Here is a 12535-nt window from a genome sequence, read left to right as displayed (position 1 = left end):
TGCGCCACCGGCGGCAAAGGCATCGCCAAGGGCCCTCGCCGGGCTGGGACTGGCCCAGCTCCAGCGCCAGCCCGGCTCAGCGACTCCCGTCCCTCCAGCTTTCCTCCCCGGGCATGGCAGCGGACGCGGGGCTGGGGCCGGAGGCTGCGTGGCCGGGCCGGGCTGTGCTGCAGCTGGAGCCCAAAGGCTGCATCTCCCCGCCGGGGCGGAGGGAGGGCTGGGGCGGCGTTTATTTACGGGGGAGAAGGGGGAACCGGCAACAGGCTCGCTTGCAAATGGGATTTCTGGGAAGTGGAATGCTGGCATGCATTCAGGCTGGAACTGTCCTGATTTCCAATTGGAAACATCCCACGGTGACTAAACTTCATTCAGGGGAAGATCTCGTTCTGCAGAGCCGACGCCGCGCTACTAAACTCGCCCGCGGCGTTTGCATCGTTGCGGAGGTGGCTGCGGGGAGGGGGATGAGGAACAAGATGAGGGCTGTTTGGTGGCACAGAGGTGTGCCCTGTCCCCGCGCTGGCTTTGCACCACCCTGGGAGATTGTGAGGGTCCGGTCTGGAGGGGTGCAGGTTTGCAGCTCCCTCTGCTTCTCCCCTGGCAAATTCCTTGCTTTTCCCCTGCGGCTGCTCCCCAGGGCTGCTGTCGGCTTCGTGCACTAATTAGGACGTGGTTGGGAAGCTGGGATCAACCAGTGACTCACTGGGAAGCTGTGCCCGTCTGCCCCGGCCACGGCCCTGCCACACCAGGGTGTGGTGGGCTGGAGATAGCAATAAAATCGGGGCCGACCCATCCGAGGGCAGCGAGGGAATTGCTGCGCCCATCCTGGCACTGGTGCTAATGGCCGGGCTGAGCGTTTAATGGCCGGTGGAGAAGGCTAATGGCTCGATATGGCAAGCATCTGCAGGCAGCCGAGCTTTTGGTGGGTATTAATAGGAACCAGACAGCATCCAGCCTGACCTGCCCGCCGGAGGCTGTGCCCCAGGATGTCTGTGCTGGAGGCAGGAGCTGGCAGATCCCCCGGGGCCACGGGGAGCCCCCACCTCCCCAGCGCCCACGTCCCGGTGCAGAGCCGCTCCGAGCTCGGCGGCGGGGCCCGGTGCCTTCATCAGCTGCGGTTTATGGGACCACTGGGGTTTGGTGCTGATTTATCCCTGCCTCCGGAGACCCGTTCTGGCTGCCTCAGTTCGGCACAGGGCTCGGGGGGGCGGCTGCGGTTCCCCCCCCAGGGATGCTCCACGCCGGGGTGGCACCGCTGCCAGAGGCGGAGGCAAAGCTTGACACAGGCAGCGGATCCAAGCCTGTGCCAGGGATCTGGGGGAGGTCTGTGCGTGTTTGGCTTGGTCTGTTTGCTTAAGAACAAACCTCCCAGTTTGGGGGACCTTTGGTTCCTGCTCTGTTTGTACACGGACGCCGGCGGTGTGGGCATGCGCCCGGGCGGCCCTGGGGCTGGGGGCTGTCGGTGCCAGGGCCAGGAGGAATTGGAGGCGTCCGTGGGTGCCAGGCTCGGCTCCTGCCCATGGCGGATCCCCGCCGTGGTGGCTCTTCCTGGGCACTCGGGAGCGCTTTTGGCTGCTCGGCACATTGCACCCGCTGGCACCCACACCGTGACCACGGGCTGCTCTCCAGGGCTGTGGGACGCGCTGCAGATGGCTGCGGGGTTAGAGAGCCTCGGCCAGCCCCGAGCTGCCCGGAGCCGGTGTTCGCCCCGTCCTTGGGAGCTATTTGGTGCAATGCACTTGCACAACGGAGACGTGTGTGCTGTTGCGTCACAGCTCGGTTACAAGCTGTTCCGAGGCCTGTGAAGGTACAGGATCGGATCTATAAATGGACAGTTTCCCCATATACCGCCATCACACCCATGCTGACGTAAGGAAAGCATGGCATTGCACGAGGAAGGCAACCGGGACAGCAGTTGTGCTGCTGGGGAGGATGACAGGCTGCCCGCCATGCCAGCCCTGGCCAGGCCAGCTTCGCTGTGGCACGGGAGGCAGAGCTGAGCTGCTCCTGCCCGGGGGTAAATCCCCATGGGCACGCGTGGCCACGCTGGGCCATCTTGGCCAGCAGACCATGACGAAGCCTGGGGATGCATGAACCTCTTTGCAGAGACCTGAGCGTGCCGCTGGCCTCCACCCAGCCTCGCCGCTCTGGCAGGTGTGGGGCTCCGTGCCGGCACGGCACGGCACAGCCGGCTATGCCAGGAATGTGCCGAATGTGTCGGGACTTGACTGCGGGAGGTCGGGGCGCAGAGCAGCTGATGAGTCACTTGGAGGGCTGGCAGCGGTGCGGCGGAGCTCGTGAGCTGGGGCAGAGCCAGAGCTGCCGCAGCCCCCTAACCCAGAGCCTCCCCGAACCCAAACGCCCGTGGGAAGCGGGCCGGCAGCGCTCTGCTGGGGTCCCACGGTGGCAGCGGTGCCGTGCAGGCTGGCAACGGCGGCGTTAGCAGAGCAACACGCTGTGTTGTGCCCCCCTCACCCTGGGGTGCTGCATTTATGACTTTATTTTTCATCCGTGTGAGCGCACCCGTTTGCTAAAGCACTGGAGCGAGAGCAGCCCGTCGGAGATCCGACAGTGGAAAATTGGTAATTTAGACAAAAACAATCAAGAGCCTCTGCAGGGAGCGGTACAACCTGCCGTGGCTGCTCGAGCCTAGCCTGGGGCTCACCCCACTCCCTGTCCGGGTGGGCTCGGAGGCAAGTGGGAATAGCAGCGTCCGGCTCTGCAGAGCCCCCAGACCCACTGCCGGGAGCAGAGGCACCCTGCACCAGAGCATCGCTGCACCCTGCTCCGGGCCTTGCGCCCTCCAAGTGCTCCCAACTCGGGGTGTTTGCAAGGAGCTTGTGGCTTTGTGTCCCGCGTGGGTGTGGGGAATGGGAAATTCAAAAGCTGTGCGGGCACGGGGAGCCGAGCCCTGCTGCCAGTGGGTCTTATCAGCCGCTGTGTCTGTGCTTATTTACAGCTCATTCCCGTCTGTGGTTTTTTTAGCCATTTGATGGTCTTATATCATGATTAAAACCATCCCCACAGCAGCTCTCCGCTTTCCAGCCGGCGCGGGGTGGTGCCGTGCAGATGTTTGTCCGAGGCTATTTATGAGCACTCGCAGCCCGGACGCCCCCGGGGCTGCAGCCGGGGCCGGAGAAGGCAAAATTCGCTGTGTGTCGGTGTCCGAAAGCTGGAGCTGGGCTGCGGTGCTGGCAGGGCGTCGCGGGCTGTGAGTACCTCCAGACCCACAGGAGCCGGGACAGGGACAGGAGCGGAGCCCCTTCTGTGCCCCTCTGCATTTGCAGGGGGACGCAGTGGCCGGCCAAGCCGGACTTGTCCCTGCTCCGGGGCTTGGCATGGGATGCTCCTGGGGCAGTGGGGGCCGGTGACAAGGGCTGGGCTTGGGGCCAGGGGGGGATAGGGGTTTGCTCCAGGTGCCGTCGTGCCCCGGGATCGTGCGTGGGCAGAGCAGGGCTCTGCCGGCTCCTGGTGACAGCGTGGCTGGAGGTTAATCATTCAACCCTTCGCAGGTTGGTTACACCGGCACTGCAGCCAGCGGCAGTGGGGGACGGGGACATCTGTCCATGCGCTCCCCAGACCTCAGACGTAGGAACAGCCCCTGCGCTCCTCCTCCAGCTCCGGGTGCCTGTGCCCCCTCTCCATGGGGATGCACGCGACGGTGATCCGGACAGCCCCGTGGGTACCACGGCGTGCGGGACACCCTGGCATCAGGGCGCTGGCAGCACCGCGTGCCGGCTGAGCGGCCCCCGGCGCGGTCGAGGGAGCCAAGAGCCATGGCTGGGTTGTAAACACGCTCGGATAAAGTTACAACCATTGATGTTCCTTGGAAAAGCGGCGCGGAGGGAGAGCTCCGAGACCCCTGAGCTGAGAGATCCCGTCCTGCCCTGGCTCCCACAGTGAGGAGGGGACGGACGCGCCTCCTGCCTCTGCGGGCAGCCGGGGGGAGCAGCCCCCTGCCCTGCCCCGCTGCCCCGCTCCTCGGGGAGCAGAGGGCTGTGGGGCTCGGCCCCCTGGGCATGGCTGCTGCCCCCGAGGATGGGGGAGATTGGGGCTTCCCTGTGGCTGAGCTGCTTATGGCTCGGCTGGATGCAGAGGCAGGATACGGCCCTTGGGGCTGCATGGGGACGTGCAGGGCTGCTCCCGGGGCCCATGCTGCCCAGGGAGCGGTTTGGGGTGCACAGAGACGTGACACTGGGGGGGTAGCCGTGGGGCCCCAGGGGGTGCGGAGCCCTTTGGAAACCCCTTTGCCTCCCCGGCGGGTTGGGCTGCAGTGGCCTGCCTTGCTGCGGTGCTGTTAAAGGGGCTTTCAAGACAGCACAAGCCGAGGATGCTTTCCCGTGCTCGTCCCGCAGCGGCGCGGTGCCGAGGGGGTTAAGGCTGCCGGCAGCTGCGGTGACTGTTAATGATTGATACCAATGACGGTCTCCGTGGGCTTGGAAGGAAATCATCTACCCTGACTGCGGGAGAGCCACCTGCTTGGCAAGGGGACGCGCGGTGGCACCGGTGAGTGCGTGCGTGTGTGCATGCGTGCAGCGTCGGCATGGAGCCCGGCCGTGGCACACGTGGGCCATTGTCTACGGCCGGTGCCCGGCGGTGGCCAAGAGCAGCCGGGGACCCGAGGACGGCTGGCGCGGTGATGGGCGCAGCTAGAAATCTGGCAGGAAGGGCACTGCGGCGCCCGTGGCCGAAGGGGTGCTGGTGTGATTATCGTGTGCTGAGGATTTGTCCCAGCAGGATTTCCCCAGCTGCCGTAATCCCCGCTCCTGACCTCCCTGGCTGGAGAGGGGTTGTGGCTGGGTTTGTTTTGATGCCTCGTACCGGCGATTGCTTAGGACAGGTATTTCTGCCCACTTGGAAGTGGTTTCTTAAAGAGCTTAGCGAGAGGTTTAAACCCTCCAGGGCTGGGTCCAGCTTGTGGCTCGGAGGCTGCATTAGTGGATCACCTTTGGCAGAGGCGTCGCAGCTGCCCAGGCACCTCCGTACCCCCCACCTGGGTTTCGGCCACAGTGCCGAGCCTGGCCACGAGCCGTGGCCCTGCCATGCCAGCCCCAGGCCGAGGGAGGGGGAAGGTCTGCAGCCCCCCAGCAGTTCCAGATTTGTAGGAAGCTGTGGAGTGCGCGGGGAGAGGCTGAAGGATTGCATCCTGATCCGATAAACGCTCTTGATGTCTCGTGTCCGCTCACCCATGCTGGTGCCCCGTGCCTCTCGGTGTCTGCTGCGGTCTGGCTCGGTGTGCCCGCAGCCTCCCCCTGCCCACCCCTTGCCTCTGAGCCCCGCGGCGTGCATTTGCGTCTGTCCATGACTGATCTCATCCCCGCTGGTCCCCGGGGGGGTCCGCTCCCGGCTCCCAGGCCACCCCGCGGCTGGGGAAGGATGCTCGGCCGGTGATGCTGCAGGAGAGCTGCCAGCTGCCATGGGACTGCCCTGTCCCGTGTGGGCACGGTGGCTCGGGGAGCCCGGCAATCCCATGCACATGGGGTTTGGGCTCTGTCCCCAAGGGACGATGGAGCGACGTGGTTAAAGCAGGGACACGCACTCAGCACGGCCAGGGCATGGATTGTGACCTGCTCTGCCCCGGGTCCTGGGCCACCCCGTCACACCACTGTGGTGCTCCCCAAATATCACCCTGTGCATATGGGATGCTGCTGCGCCTGCCCCGAACTCTCCGTCTCCGGCAGCAGCGCGTTTTGGCCGGGCCGCCCCTGTGGGCCATGCCTGTGATGGAGCCGGGGTTGCCAGGGAGATTAAACACAAACTCCCGGTGCTTTTTGTGCTTTTCCCCGACCCCAGCTGGAGCGGGAGCAGGAGACTCGCCCTCCCCGACGCTGGCTGCCAGCAACCGCTTTGTTCTCTGGAAATCCCCTGACTTCCCCCTGCTCCCGGCCATCCCGCTCTGCGGTGCCGAGGACAGTGGGGGCTTCTCCTGCTTTCCATCCCTGTGGACTCCGGCCAGCTGGGATGTCCCTGCTCGGGGCCACTGCCGCTCCTGCGCCAGCCCGGCTGCATGGCGGTGACGTTGCACGAGGGTTGTGGGTGCACGGGAGCCGCTGTCCGCCCTTGCCGAGGACTTTGCCCCGGCTCAGCAAGCCCGGCACGGCAGCCCTGCTGCTTCCCAGCCGGATCCAGCTCAGGCTTTTCTGCCTTCCCTCCCGGCAAGGCTCCCACGGGGATTCGCAGGGTGGATGGCGAGCGTGTGCTTGCAGAAGCGGGTGGTAAAGCCTGGCCTGGCCGCGGTGCTCGCTGGCTGCAGCCTCTCACGCCAAAACCCTCCCGAGGTGCATGGGGCAAAGCTCTCCGGGAGGGGGCTGCTTGCTCCGGGGAGGCTCTCGCTGGTGTCGGTGGTGGGCGGTGAGCCGGGGTGCTCCCTGCCTGGGCACCGCGGTGGCAGCTGACGTGTGCAGGGGTGAGGTGGCAGAGGGGACGGGCGCTCGGACCAGCACCCTCCCTCCTGGGGCCGCATTGTAGCAGCACCCAGCACAGACAAGGGCAAGAGGCAAAATTAACCCCAGAAGCAGTGGCACTGGAGGGGGAGCACGGCAGGACCGTGCCTGCGGGCACCGTGGTTAGGGGCGCGGGTGCTGCTCGGCTGTGCCCCTGTGCCGGCAGCGGGCCGGGCGCAGGAGGAGGCTGTGCGTGCGCGGGAGCCCTTCGTTAGCACGGAGGGAGGGCTGTGCTGTCTCCTGGCCCCCGGCCCTGATGGACGCGGTGCCGGAAACGCTTGCTCAGCTGGATGGCGGGGCCGGGATTAGGACAGGGATGAGGTTATGGAGGAGAACCAGCTGCCGGTCCCTGCCGTGCCGGGAGCTGTGGGAGCCGGCCAGCCGGCAGCACCGTGGGGCCGGGCCGGAGGGAAACCTCAGCCTGCGGCTCCACACCGAGGTCTGGTTTTCGAGTGCCCACAAGCAGCTTTCTTCCCAAAGGCTGATCTCGCTGCAAATCCAGCAGGTGCTGGGATTTCCAGGGCTCTGGTGAGCCCGTGGCAGTGCCCGGCGAGGCACGGGGGAGTTTCTTGCAGCTCTCCATCCCGCCTTTGCCTCCATCTCCTTTTCCCTTGCAACCTTTTCTCCTTTCGCTGCCCTCTCCCAGGACTGGCATGTAACTCTTATAAGTCCGGGGCAATTCGGAAACGCCGAGCAGCTTTTCCCACCGGGTTGTGGCCCAGGCTTTTGGCCAGGGCTGGGGCTGGCACAGGACACCCCATGGCCGGCTCAACCCTGCCGAGGGCGTGGGGAGTGCACAGGGCTAGCTTTTATTTTTTCCTGCTTGAGTCATCCAACGGAGGTTGAAGTAGCTGCAGCGATAGAGCAGCCCGGGGCCTCGCTCGGCAGAGAGCCGGAGCTGGGGACGGCTCCGTGTAGAGACGCTGGAGCAGCCGAGCTGCTGGCGCTCGTCCCCTGGCTGCAGCGACTCCGCCAGACCCGTTTGCACTGCGCCTGCAGAATTTAATTTAATTTTTTTTTTTTTTTCCCTATTGCATCTCAAGCACGTGCTGCGCCGGCCCCGTGGGGCAGAGCTGAGCCCTGTGCACCCCCTGCGCAGAGCACGACAGCCCCAGGGGTGTGGAGGGTCTGGTTTATCAGTGCATTATAATGCATTTGCTCCTGCCCTGGGCTCCCCTTGCAAGACGGGACTCGGCAGTTTGCACTTGCTCATCTGAAGGCGGATTTTCTCTGCCAGCCCCCTTGCAGGGGCCATGGGTGGCGGGGTGACCCCACGTCCCTTCCCATGGGTGCTGAGTGCTGCAGTTAACTGGGAGAAAAGGGTTTTTCAAGGGCTCCAGTCGGAGGAGAGGGATGTGGCTCAGGAGGAGCGGGAGAGGTGAAGAAAGGGCTAGAAAAACAGAGGAAGGAGGCCAACGCGCAGGGCGTGTTTGGCCGGTGGCCACGCAAGCCCCTTGCTTGGGAGCTGCCTGGATGCTCGCCCCGAGAAGACGGGTAAAACCTCCAGATGAAGGGTTTTCATTATCGCTTCGGAGGGGGGTTGCAGGCAGCCTTGGCCGCCTGCCTCCTCCTGCTGCTGCCTGCCGCGGTCCCAGGGTGGCAGAGCCCAGCAGCCACGACGGTAACCCCTCCATCCCAGCTGAGCCCCCCGAAGGGCCGGGGCGATGGGGGTGGCGAGGCGCCTGCCGGAGCTGAAATTCGGGTTGGAGTGTGGGAGGACAAGGCGGTTGGATCCCCGTGGCGCGCAGCCAGCCTGGGAGCTGGAGGGACGGTGTTAGCCTGCGGCGAGCGCTCGGAGGGGAGCCCCGCGGCTCCGGCATCCAGCGCAGCCCAGGCAGGGCCGGTGGGGAGGGGGTGGTCGAGCTCCCGTAACCCCCCTGCCCGGCTGCTCTGCTCTGGATTTAGGGCTTGGCAGGCTCCGGCGCCTGGGCGGTGAGCCTGCGCCTTCCCTCCTCCCGCCCGCTCGCCGCCCTCGCAGCCGCCAGATAACAGCCAGGAGCCCTGACGCCCCGGGGAGGGCCGCGGCGCAGGAATGGTTCCCATTAGCTGACGTCTGCCGCGCGCCGGGGGGTTTTGGGGGCTGCTTGGCTGCGTCCAGCCAGCCGAGCTGGGCTTGCTGTCTGCTCTTGGAGAGGACTCCCCCGGCGCCCCACACCAGCCCTCAGCAGGCTTTTTCCACCCCCCCCAGTGCATCCCACCTGCCCCATGTCTGACAAAGAGCTGTCTCCACGAGGAGGGGTCCCGACGCAGCCAGCTGGGAATCCTGCCCAGCAGGAGCATGGCTGGCATCACCCACCGGTGCTTTGCCCCACGGCAAGCCATGCTGGGGGCTTACTGCTCCCCGCACCCACTCCCCTGGAGCTGGCTGCCAGCACCCTGGATGCACCGAGCCCCGGCGTGGGCTGGTGCTGGGAAATTGCTCCCTCCTGTCACCATTTTACCTGCTCCTTCCCAGCTGGGATGGCGTTAACTCTCTTGCACCCTCACCTGCAGCCGAGAGCGGCTATGAAGCAGCCCACGCGCCTGCCGGCTGCTGCTCTGGCTGGGTTGCACCCAGTGCTGTTGCTGCATACGCTGCAAGGTGGTGTGGGTGGGGGGTGGCACCCCCACACTGTGCCGATGACTGTGGGGGTCCTCGGGCTTTGCTTGGGGACGTGCCCCGGCCATGGTTTGTGGTTTGCAAGAGCTGGAAAGCCGTGACCTTCATGGGCTGTGGAAGGGCAGGGGGGAGCCAGGAGGGTTGTCCTCCTGCTCTCAACATACTTCAACTTTGGGGAAGGGGAAGAAAAGCAGCTTTGAGTGAAAGTTTCGTTCTTCAGTTCTTGCATTTATTCCCTTCCCTTGCTCCTTGCCTTTATGAAAAAGCAAGAGGAGGTTTAGAGGGTTTTTCTTTGATGTTTATGCTGAGGAAAAGCACCGGCTCTTCTCCCCCGCAGCTCTCCTGGGAGGTCCAGGGGGGACCCCCACCCCTGAGCTGCTGTTCGGAGCCCTGAAGCGTGTCCGCTCGATCGGCCGTGGAGGATGCCCACCCCCGGATACTAATGACTGTGAAATAGCCCAGCTGGTGCAGGGGGAACGGCGCCTGCTCCGGGCTGACGAAGCCAGGGTTGAACCCGGGTTAAAAGCTCCCAGAGCAGCCCCTGAGCCCGGCGCAGCCCCCTGTGCCACTGAACTGGGGTGACGGGGGGGTGAAACCCCCGCATTGGGGGGGGGCGGTGCCTCCGGCGCGGCTGCAGGCGGACTCTGTGGCTCCTACCTGCAGCGTCCGGCATGCCCAGGAACCACCTTTCCTGCTCCTGCCACACTGTTCCCTGGGGCTGCCGTCCCCAAAAGGAGCCACAGCTTCGGTGGGTGGCTCCCCTTCCTCCATGGTGGCCCCGCCACCGGGTGAGCATCGGCTTTGTCACACAGCGGAGGGCTGGCACGCACCCGCGGGCCGTTGGGGGACCTTGACCCCCGGCTGCTTCGCTGCAGAGGGCGGCGGGGATTGAGGAGCGGGTGAGTGACTGCTGCGGGGACACGGGGACAGCCAGCGCTGGTGGGTCTGCCAGCAGCGTGGATGCAGGCACGAGGCTGGTGCTGCCCGCGGGTGTTGTGGTGGGCAGGTTTCTCCGTGCGTGCGTGTCTCGCGCCGTGGCTGGTGGCCGGCAGCGTGCCAGCCGGGAGAGCAGCGGCCGCACCGCTCGGCTTCTCCATCCCCAGGGTGCCCTAAAGGGGTGGATTTAGTTGGTTTGGGAGTGGTAATGCCGCTGCGTTGGCACATCCTATGCCCATGCTGGGCATGTGGTTCCCGACCCTGGCTCTTCCCTGCCACCCTCCTGGCAGGGACCACTCGTGCCAGCCGAGGAGCAGCGGGAGCATCCCTGAGCTGGGCACTGGTGCTGACCCAGCTCACCCCAGGCTGACTGACTGGCATAGCTGTAACTTCAGGGCACTGGTTTTCGGGAGGAGCAGGTGAATGATGCAATGGCTGGGAGCAGCAGCACGGGCTGGCCGGGCGGGTGGTGTCCCGAGGTGGTCCCGGGGTGCTGGCGGAGCGGGGACGTGGCATGATGGAGGCCAGCTGGCTTTCTGTGCTCTGCTTCCTTCTTTGGAGGTTTCTTTGAAATGTCAGCGCTGCCTTCCCTCCCCCCCATTATCATAACAGTCCCGATGTATTTGCATTCGCTTTCCCAAATGCCGTGCCCAGGCGGAGGATGGGTCACCCCAAATCCTGCTCCCAGGGCTCCCCCTTCTTAACCTGCTGGGGTGCAAAGGGGGTGCTGAAGCCCCGTTGCTGGATGCCCTGCAGGGTCCCGTGCCCCCCCTGCAGCTGCTGGGTTGTTCGGTGGTCAGTGCTCCTGCCCACCCTGCTCCCCGAGATTTTCTCCCGGTGTGACCTGGGGGAGGGATGGCAGCACGGTGGGGGGGGGGGGGGGCGTGGGGACGGTTTGGGGACAGAAGCAGGGGGAAGGGATGCAGGCAGTGAATCCAGGGCAGCGACAGAGCTCATCTCAACGCACTGCCTCCCTCACCGCGACACCCCCCCTTCCTGGGCAGCAGCCCCCCGTGCACCGCTGCCCTGCCGGGGTGGGGGGGCCCGGCAGCCCCCCATCTTGTCCCTCTCGCCCTTTGCCTACCGCCAGCTGCTCCCCGGCACTGCACCTGGGCTGGGGGAGGCGGCGTGTGCAGCGCTGCCCTTCGCCTCTCCTCTGCGCGGGGACGCGAGCGGGAGCTGTTTGTCCCCGTCGCCTGCCGGCTGGCTGCCGCACACCGGGGCTCGCCAGCCCTGGCTGCACCGGAGCCCACAGGAGCTCCGCCACCGCTGCCACCGGGAACGCCAATGCCACCGGCGCAGGGCTCAGGGGACTGGGACACCTGGGAGAGGACAGCGAGACCCCTCACCCGCCGCCGGCATCCCCCTGCCCGCACGGGGCTGCTGCCCCGATGGCACGTGCCATCGCCTCGTAGCGTGGCGGCAGGCAGCACGGGGCTGGCCGTGCCCACCGCTGCCATGGTGGGAGCCGGGAGCCGGCGCTGAGCTGGGAGGGCCCCCGGCATCATGCTGAAGTTTCGGGCGGATCGGCGGGTGAGGTAGGACCCCGGGGTGGGCTGGCAGGGGCCGGGGGGGACCGCGGGCGGGCGGTGGTGGGGGACCCTCAGCCCGGGCAGTGGCTGCTGCATTGCAGTGCTTGGGAGGCGATGTGAACTCGGGAGTTTCTGGAGCGGGGTCAGCCGAGGGAGCCGCTGCCGGGGGGTGGTTTAAGGAGGTTCCCCGACTGTTCCCGGGGTCTTCCCACATCTGGGAATGGGGGAGGCACCAGGGTGGGTGCCAGGAGGAGCCATGGGGGCTGCAAAGCAGGGTGGGTGTCCTGGGCTTGGCGGCAGGGTGGGGGGAGAGTCCAGCCTGTGGGAACAGAAACCTGCTGCGGTGCGGGGTTGTGGGCAGGGTTGGGGGGACATCCCCGGCTGGGGTTCAGGCACGCTGGTGGGTCAGGGCACCCCCACTTTCCAGGGCTGGGGCAGTCGGGGTGCTGCTCACTCAGCGTTTGCACCCTCCCCAGGTGTCAGCGTCGCGGGGGACCTGGGACCTGCCCCCCTACCGCCAAGTTATGCCCCTCCAAAGTCACCTGGCGGGGGCAAACGGTCCGGGAGCGGCTCCAGCCCCGGGTGACAGAAACCCACTTTGCTGCTGTCGGAGCGTGGGCTGGGCAGGCTGTCTCCGCGGATAACTCGTGTCGGTCGTGGCACAGAAAAGCCCGATGCTGGGGGGCGGTTTGGGGAGCAAGTGCTGCCCCTCGTTGCGGGGTGCATACACGTTGCCCAGGTTTTTAAGGTGACCCCAAGCGAGGGGGAGGGCTGGCGGAGGAGAGCAGGTCCGTGGCAGGGTGCGGGATGGGACCTGCAAAGGGGAGCAGCTCTCAGCAAGGCTTTTTTGGGCAGAAAGCAGTTAATATCTTCAGAGCCTGGCTGGAGCCCAGGTTTGGGGTGAAGCGTGTGTGGATGGGATGGTCTTGGCAGCTGTGTTTTCTTGCTCAAACTTCCCCTGTTTTGCTGACACGCAGAAGTTCAGCAGCATTCCGGGCTGTTGGCATATTGGCTTCGTGGGTGGCTGG

Source organism: Calonectris borealis, chromosome 26, assembly GCF_964195595.1.
Source record: "Calonectris borealis chromosome 26, bCalBor7.hap1.2, whole genome shotgun sequence".
Lineage (NCBI taxonomy): Eukaryota > Metazoa > Chordata > Aves > Procellariiformes > Procellariidae > Calonectris > Calonectris borealis.
The sequence above is the reverse complement of the archived record's forward strand: the minus strand, read 5'-3'. Positions refer to the sequence as shown.